The sequence below is a fragment of the Somniosus microcephalus genome, chromosome 9, assembly GCF_052327205.1.
Source record: "Somniosus microcephalus isolate GS21.2 chromosome 9, FLI_Smic_1.0, whole genome shotgun sequence".
In the NCBI taxonomy this organism is placed as follows: domain Eukaryota; kingdom Metazoa; phylum Chordata; class Chondrichthyes; order Squaliformes; family Somniosidae; genus Somniosus; species Somniosus microcephalus.
In genome coordinates this window covers 188021690-188036767 of record NC_140995.1, presented here as the reverse complement: position 1 = coordinate 188036767, position 15078 = coordinate 188021690, and the positions used below count along the sequence as shown (strand labels likewise).

Here is a 15078-nt window from a genome sequence, read left to right as displayed (position 1 = left end):
TGTGTCCGAAGAGTTTCGGAAATTTATGAAAAGGAATGGGGTAAGGCATTACACATCCGCCCCGTATCATCCAGCCACAAATGGATTGGCTGAGAGGTTCGTACAAACCTTTAAAAAGGCTGTAAGGGCCATGAGCGATGACGACATTCCACTGCAGCATAAGGTGGACAATTTCCTGTTAGCCTACAGAAATGCGACACATGCAGTTACCAACCAGACCCCGGCCATGAAGTTCTTTAACCGAAGGTTGAGATCTCGTCTGGATTTGCTCAGACCAAATGTACGAAGAAATGTTGAGAATAAGCAATTCCAGCACATCAATGAGAAGCCGACAAGGAGCTTCAATGTAGGGCAACCAGTCTTGGCCCGCGACTACCGAACAGCGAAATGGCAACCAGGAACGATATGCACACGGCAGGGGCCACTAATGTACACAGTGAATGTTGGGGAGAACATTGTGAGACGCCATGTCGACCAGGTCCTAGCGTCACAGGAATGAGTCAACCCCATGTCTCGCGTACCTGGTAATGAACCCGACATACAGGTAGCATCTACCCCAGAAACAGTAGTATCGGAAGCTGATGAACCAACCGATGACAGGGGGCCAGAATCGCCTCTGCACCAAGAGCAAGACACTCAGGAAAGGCACTATCCAGAAAGGATCAGGAAGCCGCCCCAAAGACTGAATTTTTAAATGGACTATTTTCAGTTAATGTTGCATGTTAAAAGTGTTAATTGTTAAATGAATGTTATGGTACTGTGGCCTAGAAATTCATTAAGGCGCTGCCAGCTTTGCGGCCAGTTACCGTCTAAAGAGGGCTTCTGCGCCAAAAATGAGTTTGCGCTGATATTCAGCGCAGCGGTATTGGCGGCGGTAGCCGTTAGCGCTGCGCCGGCACCGATGGCGTCATCGGTGTGCGCAGTGCCCCGGTTCCGCCCCGAAACCAGCCCGATCCCCATATTTAGTAGCAGCCGCCTCCTCCGAAGCAGCCGCAAACAGTGACCAGAAAACGGGGCCGTGCTGTAGCCTTAGTGGGGCGCTTTAAAGGGGAAGGTGTGGCCGGCCGCTTTTTCGGCGACCGCCTGCCCGCACCTCCTTCCCCGGCCTCCTCCACCCCCCCCCGCGGCATTGCCGGCTGCTTTCCGCGAACCCGGCACTTCTCCGTGGTGCCGGGCTCATTTGCCGGCACTCTCCAGCGGCGATCTCCCCGTTGCAGGCAGCTCCCCCTTAAGAGAAGGAGGAGGCCTGCAGTACCGCAGCCTGTCGCTCCGCAGCGGCTGGCGCAGCGGTGCCAAGAGCGCTGAAATTCAGTGTCAGCGCCCCAAGCGGAGGCGGGCACACCCTGGTATAGCGCCCGGTTCCGAATTGGGGCGCAAACACTGAATATCTGACGATCGCTAATGGCTCCCCGCCCAACGCTAACTTTTGGGCGCGAGCGAGCTGGCCGCCCCAAAGTGAATTTCTAGGCCTGTTAGTCTAAAAGGGGAGGAATTGTAGTGTATGTGCCTTTAAGGGGAGAACTACTTTTTACAGCCTGTATACTGTAGTACCGGCAGTGACCACACCTGTATATAGCCCTGAGTAGGGATCTGTACTGTTTAGTTTTAGAGCAACCCTCATCCAGTAAACACCTGTTGAGTGTTCCTCTGCAGTCTCTGTCGATTATTTGAAGGGCACACTACCTAAAGATTCACGGATTGAACAAATGGCAATACGGTAATCATGGGGGACTTTAATCTACATATTGACTGGGCAAATCAAATTACCGTTAATGGTGTGGAGGACGAATTCTTGGAACGCATGCGAGATGGTTTCCTGGATCAGTATGTGGAGGAACCAACCAGGGAACAGGCTATTCTGGATCTGGTACTGTGTAATGAGAAAGGGCTAATTAATAATCTTGTGGTAAAGGGGCCTTTAGGGACAAGTGAACATAATATGATTGAATTTTATATTAAGTTTGAGAGTGATGTAGTCCAATCTGAAACAAAGCTCTTCAATCTAAACAGTGGACACTACAGGGGTATGAGGGACAAGTTGGCCATGGTAGATTGGGAGACTACACTAAAATGTATGAAGGTGGACATACAATGGCTAACATTCAAGGAAATAATGCATAATTTGCAACAAACATATATTCCTCTAGGGCATAAAAACCCAAAAGGGAATGTGATCCAACCATGGCTAACAAAAGAAATTAAAGCTCGTATTAAGTCAAAGGAGGAAGCTTATAAAGTTGCCAGAAAAAGCGGTCAGCCTGAGGATTGGGATCTTTTTAGAAATCAGCAAAGGGGGACCAAGAAATTGATAAAGAAAGGGAAAATGGAATATGAGTGCAAACTAGCGAAAAATATAATAACGGATTGTAAAAGCTTCTATAGGTATATGAAAAGGAAAAGACTGGCGAAGGTAAATGTAGATCCATTACAGTCAGAGATGGGACAGTTTATAATGGGGAATGAGGAAATGGCAGAGAAATTAAATAAATACCTGGGCCTAGAAATTCAGTGCCCTTAGCACCGATTTTGCGGCGCTAGAGGGCCTAGCGCTGCAATTGGCGCCGGTTCCTAAATTGCCTGGGGCCCTTCCGCGGCGGTAGACCGGTAGCGCTGCGCCGGCACCGATGACGTCATCGGTGTGCGCAGCGTCCCGGTTGCCGTGGTAACCCGGCCCCAAGCCGAAATTCAGTTGCGGCCACCTCGCCAGTGGCAGCCGCAACTAAGACTCCGGCAAACGAGTGTTGCCGGAGTCTGCGCCGGCGCTTTAAGGAGGCGCGGCGGCCGGCCGCTTTCCCGCGGGCCGCCTGCCCGCAGCTCCCTCCCCGGACTTCTCCCCCCCCCCCGGAACAGATGCAAGCCCGGCACTTGTCCGAGGTGCCGGGCTCATTTTTGCAGAGATTTGCGCGGGCCGCGGCCGGGTGCAGGCAGCTCCTCCTTAACGGAAGGAGGAGGCCTGCACTTCCCGAGCCTGCCGCACCGCAGCGGGCGCCGCAGCGCCGGAATAGCGCCGCAATGCGGCGCGTTGCGCCAGTTTTCAGGCGCTAAAACCCTTCAGTAGCGCCGGCAGCCGTTTGGGCGCGGCGCTACTGAATTTTTGGCGCGCGCAAAGGGACTTAGCACCGGCGCTAACTTCCGGCGCTAAAGCCCTGGCGCAGCGCAAACTCAATTTCTAGGCCTTTGTTTCTGTCTTCACGGAGGAAGACAAAAAAACCCCACCAGAAATACGAGAAAACCAAGGGTGTGGCGAGAATGAGGAACTTAAAGAAATTATTATTAGTAAAAAAAACAGTACTACCAAAATTAATGGGACTAAAAATCGATAAATCCCAAGGACCGGATGACCTACATCCTAGGGTTTTGAAAGAGGTGGCCATTGGGATAGTGGACGCATTGGTTGTCATCTTCCAAAATTCTATAGACTCTGGAATGATTCCTGCTGATTGGAGGATAGCAAATGTAACCCCGCTATTTAAGAAAGGAGGGAGAGAGAAAACGGGGAACTACAGACCAGTTAGCCTCACATCAGTAGTTGGGAAAATGCTGGAATCTATGATAAAGGATGCAATAACTGGGCACTTAGAAACTAATAGTAAGATTGGGCAGAGTCAACATGGATTTATGAAATGGAAATCCTGTTTAACAAACCTATTGGAGTTCTTTGAGGATGTAACTAGTGGAGTAAACAAAGGGGAACCGGTAGATGTGGTGTATCTGGATTTTCAGAAGGCCTTTGATAAGGTCCCACACAAGAGGTTGGTGAACAAAATTAGGGCACATGGAATTGGGGGTAATATACTAGCATGGATTGAGAATTGGTTAACAGACAGAAAACAAACAGTAGGGATAAACGGGTCTTTTTCAGGATGGCAGGCTGTGACTAGTGGGGTACCGCAAGGATCGGTGCTTGGGCCCCAGCGATTCACAATCTATATCAATGATTTGGATGAGGGAAGTAAATGTAACAATTTCCAAATTTGCTGATGACACAAAGCTAGGTTAGTGTCAGTTGCGAAGAGGATGTGAAGAGGCTTCAAGGGGATCTCGACAGGCTCAGTGAGTGGGCAAGAACATGGCAGATGGAATAGAATGTGGTTAAATATGAATGTAAGAAGTCACACAACACCAGGTTATAGTCCAACAGCTTTATTTGAAATCACAAGCTTTCGGAGCGCTGCTCCTTCTTCAGGTGAAGTGGAGAAATGCATAAAGACACAGCTTATATAGTCAGAGAATCATGTCAGATGTTTACAGGTAACCTTTCCAACTGCCATTTATCGCACCTCGGCAGAGAGATAATCACAGCAGTCAAAGGTGTGAATGGTGTCCAAACAGGTCAGTCAGGGAAACATTACATCAAAGAACAATGAGGTGGGGTCACAAGGGGTCAAATATTGCAGATGCTGGGGTCTGTATGAAAAACAAAAAAACAGACAAAAAACATTTTTTTTGGCTGGAAATCACAGCAGGTCCGGCCGCATCTGTGTAGAGAGAACAAGCCAATGTCGACTCGAGCCTGGATGACCCTGCATCAGGTGGGGTTACATGTAGCGTGACATGAACCCAAGATCTCGGTTGAGGCCATCCTCATGAGTGCGGAACTTGGCTATCAGTTTCTGCTCGACGATTTTGCGTTGTCGTGTGTCTCGAAGGCCACCTTGGAGAATGCTTACCCGAAGATCGAAGGCTGAATGTCCTTGACTGCTGAAGTGTTCCCCGACTGGGAGGGAACACTCCTGCCTGGTGATTGTTGCGCGGTGTCCGTTCATCCGTTGTCGCAGTGTCTGCATGGTCTCGCTGATGTACCATGCTCCGGGGCATCCTTTCCTGCAACGTATGAGGTAAACAACGTTGGCCGAGTCACATGAGTATGTACCATGTACCTGGTGGGTGGTGTCCTCACGTGTGATGATGGTATCTGTGTTGATGATCTGGCATGTCTTGCAGAGGTTGCTGTGGCAGGGTTGTGTGGTGTCGTGGTCGCTGTTCTCCTGAAAGCTGGGTAATTTGCTGCGAACGATGGTCTGTTTGAGGTAAGGCGGCTGTTTGAAAGCGAGTAGTGGAGGCGTGGGGATGGCCTTAGCGAGGTGTTCGTCGTCATCGATGACATGTTGAAGGCTGCAAAGAACATGGCGTAGTTTCTCCGCTCCGGGGAAGTACTGGACGACGAAGGGTACTCTGTTGGTTGTGTCCCGTGTTTGTCTTCTGAGGAGGTCTATGCGATTTTTCGCTGTGGCCCGTCGGAACTGTCGATCAACGAGTCGAGCGTCATATCCCGTTCTTACAAGGGCATCTTTCAGTGTCTGTAGGTGTCCATCGCGTTCCTCCTCGTCTGAGCAGATCCTGTGTATTCGCAGGGCTTGTCCATAGGGGATGGCTTCTTTAACGTGGTTAGGGTGGAAGCTGGAGAAGTGAAGCATCGTGAGGTTGTCCGTGGGCTTGCGGTAGAGTGAAGTGCTGAGGTGTCCGTCTTTGATGGAGATTCGTGTGTCCAGGAATGAGACTGATTCTGAGGAGTAGTCCATGGTGAGTTTGATGGTGGGATGGAACCATGGTTAAATATGAAGTTATCCACTTTGGTACAAAAAACAGAAAGGCAGAGTATTTCCTAAATGGTGAAAGATTGGGGAATGCAGATGCTCAAAGGGACCTGGGTGTCTTTGCACATGAGTTACTGAAAATAATGTGCAGGTGCAGCAAGCCATTAGGAAGGCAAATGGTATGCTGGCCTTCATTACAAGAGGATTTGAGTACAGGAGTAAAGAAGTCTTACTCCAATTATATAGGGCCTGGGAGAGACCACACCTGGAGTACTGTGCACAATTTTGGTCTCCTTACCTAAGGAAGGATGTAGTTGCCATAGAGGGAGTGCAACGAAGGTTCACAAGATTGATTCCCGGGATGGCGGGACTGTCGTATGAGAAGAGATTGAGTAAACTAGGCCTGTATTCTCTTGAATTCAGAAGAATGAGAGGGGATCTCATTGAAGCATACAAAATTATTACAGGGCTTGATAGGGTGGGTGCTGGAAGAATGTTTCCCCTGGCTGGGGAGTCTAGAACCAGGGGCCACAGCCTCAGGATAAAGGGTAGGCCATTCAGGACTGAGATAAGAGGAAATTTCTTCACACAGAGGGTGGTGAATCTTTGGAATTCTCTACCCCAGAGGGCTGTGGAGGCTCAGTCATTGGGTATATTCAAAACAGAAGTCGATAGATTTCTGACTAGTAAGGGCATCAAGGGATATGGTGATAGGGCCAGTGAATGGAGTTGAGGCAGAAGATTAGCCATGATCTCATTGAATGGTGGAGCAGGCTCGAAGGACCGAATGGCCTACTCCTGCTCCTATTGCTTATGTTCTTATGCTCTTATAAGAGCAGAGAGGTTATGCTAGAACTGTATAAAACACTAGTCAGGCCACAGCAAGAATACTGCATACAGTTCTGGTCACCACATTACAGGAAAAATGTGATTGCACTATTAGAGGATACAAAGGAGATTTACGAGGATGTTGCCAGGACTGGAGAATTTTAGCTATGAGGAAAGATTAAATAGGCTGGTATTGTTTTCTTTGGAACAGAGGAGACTGAGTGGAGACTTAATTGAGGTGTATAAAATTATGAGGGGCCTAGGTAGAGTGGATAGGAAGGACCTATTTCACTTAGCAGAGAGGTCAATAACCAGGGGGCATAGATTTAAAGTAATGGGTAGAAGGATCAGAGGGGAGTTGAGGAAAACGTTTTTCACCCAGAGGGTGGTGAGGGTCTGGAACTCACTGCCTGAAAGGGTGGTAGAGGCAGAAACCCTCATCACATTTAAAAAGTACTTGGATATGCACTTGAAGTGCTGTAACCTGCACGACCAACAGCTGGAATGTGGGATTAGGCTGGATAGCTCTTTTTCAACCAGCGCAGACATGATGGGCCGAATGGCCTCCTTCTGTGCCATAAATGTCTATGATTCTATGTCTATGAACAGCCTACAGATAATGGAGAAGACCTAGTGCTGCAGACAGGAGATCCACCAACCCAGGTTACTACAGAAGTTATAAATGTATACTGAATGCCTCACTAGCAAAAAGCCCAGTAAATACACTTATCCATCCATCTATGCTTGTGTTTCTGTTTGGCTGCAGTCACATTGTAGCATAAGCAATGACATTATGGAATAATTCGAAGAAGCGTGCTATGTACAAACCATTCATCATATTAAAAAAATAGACTGTTCATTCATAAATGGTCAGAATTTGCTGTCTAAATAACAGTGAGGCTAATGGCGCTCACCGTTATTTATGCACAAATGGCATAGCAACTTCAGGTGAGGGGCAGATGGGCGATTAAATGCAGATAACCAAAAATTGCTGTCTGCGTTGCTCCACCATTAGCTTCACGAAAATGGCATTTTGCTGCTGGCTCACCATTAACATGCATTGAATGGCATGAAGTTGCTGTATTTGCACAGTAGGTATGAACTAGACTTGCCACAGAAAGTTAATTCTTGTCCATTTCAGTCTAAGTATACTTTTATCGATGTGAACGTGTTAATTACTGCCAGCTAACCTCTCTGGCAATGAAAATCAACTATTACAAGTGTGGAGTCTCATTCCTTTAGGTTTTAATTGATGTTGGAGTTTTTTTTTTATTGTTTTACTTTTCCTTTCTCTCTTTTTCACTCCCTCTTAATCCAATCTTTCTTTCCCTCTCTTTAGTTCTCTTTTTGTACCTGATTTGGCATTGAATTCACACACACTAATTTACACTTCCTTCTCAGTCTTCACACTGTTAATTTCACAACCCTTCAATCTGATTGGCTAAGGAGATACACAGTTGCTTGCCCTGTTCACTCAGTTTTTAGCTCGCACATTCAACAACTTGCCACGCAAAATTTTTTAAAACCCAGACGCTGTTCAATAATCTGCTGCAGCAAATTATGACTCCATGATGTGCTCTGTGTCAATTCATTACAAAAGAAACCACTGATAATGGAACAGCATCTCACAGGTAATGCAGCATGTACTAAAAGCCACATTCTCTTCAAAGAATGGAACAGCACTTACGGATTACGTGATGATATCATTGCGCTGTTGTCCTCTGACAAAAATTGAAAAAGGAGCCCTGTAAATGTAGAGGTGAGCCCAGGACCTCTTTCTGGTGGCTGGGAAGCAGTGGGTAAAGCCAGAGTTACTTTTTGAAACCCCATCTAGAAAGCATAAGAACATAAGAAATAGGAGCAGGATTAGACCATTTGGCCCTTCGAGTCTGCTCCGCCATTCAATAAGATCATGGCTGATCTTCTATCTCAACTCCACTTTCCTGAACTATCCCCATATTCCTTGATTCCCTTAATATTCAAAAATCTATAGACCTCTGTCTTGAATATACTCAACGACTGAGCATCCACAGCCCTCTGGGGTAAAGAATGCCAAAGATTCACCACCCTCTGAGTGAAGAAATTTCTCCTCATCTCAGTCCTAAATGGCCGACCCCTTATTCTGAGAATGTGACCCCTAGTTCTAGACTCCCCAGCCAGGGGAAACATCCTCTCTGCATCTACTCTGTCAAGCCCTGTAAGAAATTAGGTTTCATTCTATCCATGTTGTAGGTCATGACGTGTATAATCAGAAATGGACACCAAATTTATAGGCTTTGTTTCCTTTTGTGGAAATGTCTTTCTGACTATAAGCTAAGTAATCCCTTATTTATTTTAAGCTCTGGTCGCATTCTGAACTGCCTTTACTATAGATAGCTCTGTGTCAGTGTTTAGCAAGAACGGTGTGCTGCTGTCCAGGGTCACACATGGCGAATGAGTCACTGCCTTTGGGAAAAGGGGAGAGAAAACTGGAGCAGGAAAAAGAATTTTTTTTTTAAATCAGTCAGTGTTTTTGAAAAAAGGAAACAAATAAAAATGAAAACAAGGCAAAGCAGGAGCACAGACATGGGTTTTGAGGTATGAATTATTACTGTTACAGATATTAATCTCGGGGCTTAAGCCATTTGTTGGCGAGAGATGTGCCTTACTTAAGAGGAGGGAGAAAATAAATACAAACAGCAGGCAATTAATTTCTCTGCAAGATCAAAAAATAAAGGCTGGACTTCATGTTGGTGTTTCTAAATCAAGAAGAACTTGCTTCTTTGTCTAAAAACATTACTTTAGACCCTGGTGTAAGTGGTGTTTATTTTCATTCTGGGTGGGATTGTTGGAAATTTTTAAAATAAGACCACACTTGGGACATCAAAAGAACATTTTTAGGTGGCACATCAGCGTAACTCACTGGTGTCTCAACGCGGTGAGCCACAGGGTTGTGGAAAAGCCGATCACTTCCAGGGAATTTTTTGCCCGCAGCCAGAACCTGCGCCCATCCAGGGGTGGGAGTGAGGAGAAGCGAGATGCACCATCGCTGCGAGGTTAAGGAAAGCTGAAGTACAAGTTAACCATGGCAAACCTGGTAGAGCTAGTAGAGGCTGTCAGGAGAGAGAGCAATGTTGGCCAATTGCCTGGCAGCCGGTTGCCAACCCTTCCAGTTTGTCTGGAGAACAGTGCATGGCGCGAGGGGACTAAAGTGGTGTCGAATTATTATGTTTCAAATTACATTTTTTTTAACTCTGCAAATAAAAAGAAAGTGAGAGCTGTTTCTAACATGGAAATAATGAGTGATTGCACACAGCTGACCATTATTTCCTGTGCTTAACAGCAGTCAAAACTTTTTTCTTCTTTTTTTATTGCATAGTTTATAAGAGGATATTTTTAAGGCAGTTGGCAGATCTAAGTTATTAATATACAAGTTGAATGTAATTGAAAACAGTTAATTGGTACAGTTACTAAAATAGAAAGACCCAGAATTGTGTGCACATAGAAAACATTCATTCATATTAAGCAAGCCATCCTTTGAGCAAAGAGGCTTCCCCCCTCGCCCCCCCCCCGCCCCTTTGTTTTCAATAAAAACATCAATTCTTTTGTTGCCAACTATATGGCATATTGGTACCTGTTAGTTGGTTTTAATTAAAAATGTAAAACATGTTAAAACAATTAAAAATAACATGCTGATTTCAGCCAGGGCAGTGCTCAGGATGCTACAATTAGCCCCAGCACTTCCTCGATTTTGGAGGATTCCTGGATTCCTGTTGCTTGTCACTATCCTGCTAGAAGTGCCGGTGTTCAGTCAGAACAAGACTGGGCTCGGCTGTGAGGTCCTCCGCAATCAAATAGCTGGCCTGTGCTCACTGCCAAGGCCCAAACATGAGCAATGGCTACTTGCTTGAGGTGTCAGGGATAACTTGCACCCTCGGAACTGTACCCCAGCAATCAATCAACAGCTTCAGGAGAGGAAGGAGAGGAGAGAAAATTTGGACAGGAAAAAAAAGAAGTTGGCGAGGTTTCTCAGTTGAGTTAAATACCAAGCAGGAGTAGGGCAGCGCGCAACTCTCGCCCACCCGACATGAAGTGAGTGGACCTCCTCGTATGTTCCAGGATCAGCTTGATTTAAGCATTTGGGCACCAGGAACAGCACTGATTGGGAGCTGACCCATTTGAGGCTCACTCCTCCTCAGTGGGAACAAGGATGCTGCTATAGAGTTTAAAGGCCCACAATAGATTAAAAGGAATGGCAGCCAGGAAAAGTGATTGTGAAAAGAGCATAAATATTTGTGAATAATAATGTTTCTCAAGTCTCCAGGTTCACTAGTGCTGCTGGATAAAGTCAGACAAAGAAGCAAGGCTCTGTTTGGAACTAAAGTGTACCAAGGAGATCTGCTGAGGGCAGTTGAAGAAGGTGATCAAGACAATCCGTGCCAATGCCAAAACTCTATACATGCCCACTCAGTGATGGAAAATGTTTAACAACCTTACCAGGGCAGCTAAGGTAAGAAAAGCTAGCAACACCTTCCAAGAATGCACTAAACTAAGCATGTCCATAGTCATCGTCACACATAATGTCATTGGTGACTTTGGCCAGGTCAGTCTTATTGCTCTAGATAGAATGGACGTTGGATTGGATGGTGACGAGTGGGAGCAGCTCTGAGGAAATTCCCTGCCTAGAATTCTCCTCTTAAACCCCTCTACTCTTCTCACCTACAAATGTTTCCACACTTTTAGTGATTTTCCCTAACTCTTCTAACTCCTGGTTGATGTCTATTCTCCTATCGTCACCTCCATTTGTGAAGTACCCTAGATATTATGTTATGCTAAAGTTATTATATAAGTACAAATTTTTGGGTGGTAACCTGGTAGAGTGAATCACTCGCTCTTTACAAAACCCATCCAATTTTCATTCAATTTATCTAATGGGACAGAAATTGGGCCAGTTCTATAAAGGGTGATGATCCAGGCAATGAAGTTGAAAATTATACCCCCCTTCCTCCCCCCTCCCCACCTTGGCTTTGTCACTTATTATCTCTCTCTCCCACCTGTCTTCAATTCTCTCTCCTGTTGTCTATATTACTCGCTCCCACTATTTATCTGTCCATCCTTGATCTCTCTCTAACCCGTTTGACATGGCACTCTGCACCAATTCTCTCTACTGCTGTCCCCATCACTCCCTACCATCTAGCTTCTGTCTGTCCCATAGGCTTAAAGAAAACAAACATTAATTCAGGAAGGGAGATGTTAGGAGACGGGTGGCTGAAGCTCTGGGGGTAGAAATGGGTTTTGAGAAGATTTTAAAGGAAGAAAAGTAGTTGGGGAGGTTTAGGGAGGGAATTCCAGAGAGCAAACACAGACAGGTACAGGCTGTGCTGCCTAGGTGGGGCAAAGGAAGTGCGATGCAAAACAACAACTTGCATTTATATACCACCCTTAATGTAGAAAAAACGTCCCAAAGCACTTCACAGAAATGTAATAAAAAAAACAGATGCTGAGCCAAATATCAAAAAACTTGGTAAAAGAGGTGAGCTTTAATGAAGGCCTTAAAGAAGAAAAGGGAAATGGAGAGGCCAAAAGGTTTAGGGTGGGAATTGCAGAACATGGAGCTTCGTCAGCTGAAGGAACAGCAGCCAATGGTGGGACGAAGGAAGAGGGGTATGCAAAAGAAACCAGAGACAGAGGAATGGAGAGTTTGGGTCGGTGTGGTTGTAGGGCTGAAGGAGGTTACAGAAAGGGGGAGACATGAGGCCTTGAAGAGATTTAAACATGAATTGTTGGGGGACCAGAAGTCAATGTAAGTCATCGCGGACAAGGGTGATGGGAGAGTGTTTTTTTTATGGTTACGGACATGGACAGCAGAGTTTTGGATGAGTTGAAATTTACAAAGGGTGGAGGGTGAGAGACTGGACTAGAGAGTGCTGGGATAGTTAAGTCTGGAGGTGACAAATGCATTGAAGGTTTCAGCAGCAGGTGAGCTGAGGTAAAGGCAGAACAAAAAGGTCAGGAGAGCAGTGCGTCTGTAGGAGGGAATATATGGCTGAAGGAGATTGCAGAGATAGGGTGGGCAAGGCCATGGAGGGAATTCAAGATGATGAATAGCATTGAAAATTTGCTGTGTTGGAGGACAGGGAGCCAATGAGGGGAGTGAGGATAGAGTGATGAATGAGCAGGTTGTAATGTGGGTCAGAATGTCTGCATCAGAGTTTTGAACAAGTTGAAGTTTATTGAAGCTGGAATAAGGAAGCCCAGCAGCAAACCTGCTGGGAGTAGTCAGGTCTGAAGTGACAAAGTCATGTATGAGGGTCTCAGTAGTGAAGGGACCATGTAGGAGTCATATACACCACTTGCCTTTAAGTCATCACATCCCTTTAAGTGTTATCAACATTTCTTTAAGAGCTCCTGACAGCCCCTTCTCCCAGGCAAGCTCCCAGTAGTAGGCCCAATATGTGCCAGGAGCTCAGTCAAATATTCATCTAGGGCCAATCACAGGAGATTCCATGAGGTCAGCCCTGCTCCAAATCGCCAAGTGTTAAGTTCAATGTTCCATCCCAGAGACTAGTTTTTTGCTGATCACGGAAGATTGTCTCTCTCCAAGAACAGATGGCAATGTTCAGCATCATATAATCAAGTCAATTAACTCTGCTATTATTAGCGAGAATATAGGTGCAAGTTTAAAGCATGGAAACAGCACTTTAATCATCTCTAATTTTTCATTACTCAGCTACAAAGTTTTGTTATTTGCTTTGAAAACTTTTCTTATATTCTCCTTTCTTCTTTGCTGCATGGTTGAGATTATTAAGCTGTTCATGACAATTCTGTGGAAGATTTGATACTTTTGTGAGCCATCATAGTTAATATCACGGCCAATGTAGGCTGCAAGCCCATCTCTGTGCAATGTGGCATCAGGCAAATAGGGTCGGAATACAGGGAAGGCTGCTGGGCAGATTGCAAATGGCAGGATGAACAGAAAAGCAGAAGCAGTTTGGCTCAGTCGTTAAAGAGGTGTTGAATTTTTTTGAGTATGTAAAAGTTATTTTGAAATTGTCATCTTATATCTTATAATAAATAAAATTCCTTTCTTCAAAATGTTGTTACTTGCTGAATCTGGGATTGGAAAATTGATTCATTTTTGGATTTTCTTTCTCAACACATTCGATTGTACAGCATTGCTAGTCAAACATATATATTTATACTTCTTTTACTTTTATTTTCACAGACTTAAACGGTATCTCACAGCAGTGAAAATACAAATTTGATACACGTGTGAAAATATTATTCACTGCACCTAACATATGTTGCACTGCCGTTAATGCAGCTACTGTTCTTATTACTTAAACTTTCCAGATCTTGCACTGACCTAGGTTTCTCCCCATGAAGATCTCTGAAAGCACAGAAGAAATCAGAATTTCTGGTAAAGCTTTATTTCATTTAGCTTGCTTTTCCTATTTTCTCCCTTTTTCATCTGAAGGCATTAACGAATGTTGGGGTTCAATGCTAAAGGTACCAGCCACCTCCCTGTGCTGCTCTTAACTAATAGTCATGTCGGAACTGAGACAGTTAGTGCCTGAAATCCAGGGTTGCTGCTTCGCTACCAAAATTGCAGCGGGCCGGGTCTTTGGGCCACCAGTGTGACCTGGTGTTGACGGTTCTCTGAGTCCCAGTGATGAGGTCATTTCCATAGCCAGCGTGTGTGGCCCATGACCATAGAGGTGCAACAAAGAAATGCAGGCATCTGCCCTGATGAGCTGGCATGAGTCGGTACGGCACTGTGATGCTCTGACAGGGGGCTCCCGATGCCCGATTCAGGCCAAAGTTGAGGGGGGCTAAAACATGTTGATAAAGCTGCAGACAACCTTCTTACTGCCTCTTCAACAGCTGGGAACTTCCCTAAGCTCAGATTGAAACCCATGCCTGCATTCAGCAGGTGTGGGATCCACTAGCCATATCAGGCGATGTACTAGGTGGAGTCCCTGGGGCAGCCTGGAAATGCCCCCTAACATGCTCTGAAAGCTGGCTGTGGAACAGGAGAGCAGTTGGAAAACTTGCCCATCACCCCTGCCCCACCTTCCAAATTTGGAATGCAGTCACTCATGGGATGGAAACAAACAGGATCCAGATTCAGCCCACAATCCCTGCCCCCTATTTCTACCCTCCCCCAGCTCAGGAATTTCAGCCCCAAAGTCTCAGCACTTTGTTCGATCATGGGGGAGGGTTACATCACAGTTACTCCTGATCCTGCACTCACCCTATCTCCATTTATGTACACTTGCCATGCACCATTGGATAGTGATCAGAATTGGCAAGTCAGGTTGATATTTCCCATCCTTCGTCCAAAAGTGGTGAGGCCAATTGTTGTTCCCCTACCTACACCCTGGCTGAGCTCAGATAACACAGCACAGACTGAGGACCGCACCTGTGACCCCCAGATTTTTATGACTCAAGATCACATTGGGAGTTAAATTCACCGACTGAGTAACTGGGGCTGATCTTCTGACAAGTCTAAAGGCAGGCAACCCACTAAACCACTAGGTTGTAATGAAGTCAGCTTTTCATTAAAGAGGAAGTGTCAAATGTTTTCATGAAAATATTCCAGTACAATATTGCATTTTTTTAACATTTTGTGGCGGAGCCACCAGGGGGACTCTGATCTTGTAGTGTCCGTGTGTTGATAAAGACACTGAAGACAGGAGTTGGTTCATAGGTGTTTACTAAGCAAAGTCTGGGG

General features: G+C 45.7%; 1 long non-coding RNA gene across 1 annotated transcript; it reads left to right on the top strand.

Annotated features, from left to right (window-relative positions):
* The first annotated feature begins 8765 nt into the window (after window positions 1-8765).
* LOC147112918 (uncharacterized) lies at window positions 8766-13784 on the top strand. Its single transcript, XR_015079596.1, has 3 exons — window positions 8766-8942; window positions 10662-10854; window positions 13698-13784. It is a non-coding gene; the product is annotated as an uncharacterized LOC147112918 (long non-coding RNA).
* The last annotated feature ends 1294 nt before the right edge of the window (window positions 13785-15078 follow it).